Genomic DNA, 2500 nt, shown 5'->3' on the forward strand with positions numbered 1-2500 from the left:
AAGAGTGGAAGAGTGGGAAGGTGGGGGGGGGGGGGGGGGGGGGGGAGCGAAAGAAGGAAAAGGAAAATGAGAAGAAAACTTTTTTCTCTCGAAAGAAGGCTTAAAGGAGAAAGAAGGAACAAGAGATTACAAAGAATAGAAAAAAGTAAAGATAAAAAAGAAAATGACCTGAAAAAGCGGACAAACTGATAAGGAAAATTAAGTTAAAGAAATATCATGGAAAATATTTCGATGGGGAAAAAGGGGGGGGGGGGAGACTGTAGGGGAAAAGAAACAGAGAAAAAAATACGAAAGGGGGAGAGGGAATTTAAAATGCGGATGAAGAAGAAAACACAAGAAAAGAAGAAAAAAGAAGAAAAGAAAGAAAGAAAAAAAAACAAAAAACAGAGTGGGTGGGAAAAATCAATAACGACAAAGAGGATTAAAGAGTGTAGGAAGAGAAAACATAAAAAAAAGCATAAAAAAGACTGAGGAAGTGTGTGGGAGTTGAACTGATGAGTAGGAGCGAGGAAAAAACAAATGTGAACGAAATAACAAAAAAACAAAACAAATAAACAAATAAAAAAACAGATAATGCTAAAAGGACGTTCGAAAAAAAGAAAAAGAAAAAAGGACATTTATTATCGAAGAGCAATAAACTCCGGAGACAAGTGCTTATAACTCTCTTTCTAAAAATATTGACGTTGGAAAGACAACTTTGCCTGACTCTATAATTCTGAATTCGAGATAGGCAAGAGCGTCTCTTTGTCTCTCACGTTCGTTCTTGTTTCTCTTATGTTCTCTTGTTCTTACTTTTTCTCTCATTCCATCTCTCTCCCTCCCTCTCCCTCTCTCTCTCTATCCCTCTCTCTTTCTCTCTCTCTCTATCTATCTATGTATCTCTCTATCTCTCTATCTATCTACCTTTCTCTATCTCTCTCTACCCCTCTCTCCCTCCCTCCCTCCATCCCTTTCCCTCTCTTTTCTTTCTTTCCTTAATCTCCCTCTTTCCTTTCTCTTATCCTCCTTCTGATTTTCTCTCGATCCCGCAGACAACGACAAGCCACACTTTCCTCTTCGCTACACAATATGCAAATGACTTTGACTAAATAATTACCTCCGAAGCTGATATTCAGATTCCTCAGATTGCATAACAACTTCGAGCAACTTACCCCTGTTCTCAGATACCCCGTCAACCCCGCTAACTCAACCTCACACTCTGGAAAGACTTCGTTCAACCCACTTTTGGTAACACACCTTTGGTAAGTATTATATACATGGTCGCCGATTTTGTTTTCTTCTTTTTCTTCTAATTTACTTATTTTCCGTCTTCACCTAATTCTTCTTCTCCTCCTCCTTCTTCATCTTTCTTCTTCTTCTACTTCTTTTTCTTCTTCTTCTTTTTCTTTTTCTTCCTCCTCCTACTCCTCTTCTTCTCCTTCCTCTTCCTCTCTTTCTTCTTCTTCCTCCTGCCCTTCTTCTTCTTCCTCTTCCTCTTCTTCTCCTTCTTCTTTTCTTCTTCTTCTTCTTCTTCCTCCTCCTCCTCTTCATCTTCTTCTTCCTCTTCTTCTTCTTCTTCTTCTTCTTCTTCTTCCTCCTCTTCTTCTTCCTTCTCCTCCTCCTCCTCCTCCTCCTCCTCTTCATCTTCTTCCTCTGATTCTTCTCTTTCCTTTCTTCTTCTTATTTTTCTTCCTCCTCTTCTTCTCCTTCTCCCACATGCTTCACTACACCCAACCCAATGTCATATTCCCCCCCCCCCCCCCCCTTCCGAACCCACCGTAATGCAACCCAGATTTACTTCCCGCAAGAGCATCCGGTTGCGAGTAAGAGAAAGTTTCAGCGAGAAAGGCAAGGGAAGAAGAGGAGGGAGAAGGTAAGAGGGAAGAAGGATAAGGAAGGAAGGGGGATGGGAAACGAAGGGGAGAAAGGGAGAAAAGGAGAAGGAAAGAAATGGAAGATAGGAGAAAGAGAAAAACAAAGAGCATCCGGTTGCGAGAAAGGCAAGGGAAGAGGAGGAGGGAGAAGGAAAAAGGGAAGAAGGAGAAGGAAGGAAAGGGGGATTGGAAACGAAGGGGAGAAAGAGAGAAAGGGAGAAGGAAAGAAATGGAAGATAGGAGAAATAGAAACACAAAGAGCATCCGGTTGCGAGTAAGAGAAAGTTTCAGCGAGAAAGGCAAGGGAAGAAGAGGAGGGAGAAGGAAAGAGGGAAAAAGGATAAGGAAGGAAAGGGGGATGGGAAACGAAAGGGAGAAAGGGAGAAACGGGGAAGGAAAGAAATGGAAGATAGGAGAAATAGAAAAACAAAGAGCATCCGGTTGCGAGTAAGAGAAAGTTTCGGCGAGAAGCAAGGGAAGAGGAGTGAGAAGGAAAGAGGGAAAAAGGATAAGGAAAGAAGGGGGATGGGAAACGAAGGGGAGAAAGGGAGAAAGGGAGAAGGAAAGAAAAGCAAGACAGGAAAAAGGAGAAACCAGCAGCGAGAAAATAAAAGAGAGAAAGCGGAAAAAAGAAAGAAAAAAAAGAA

Source organism: Penaeus chinensis, chromosome 11, assembly GCF_019202785.1.
Source record: "Penaeus chinensis breed Huanghai No. 1 chromosome 11, ASM1920278v2, whole genome shotgun sequence".
Classification (NCBI taxonomy): Eukaryota; Metazoa; Arthropoda; class Malacostraca; order Decapoda; family Penaeidae; genus Penaeus; species Penaeus chinensis.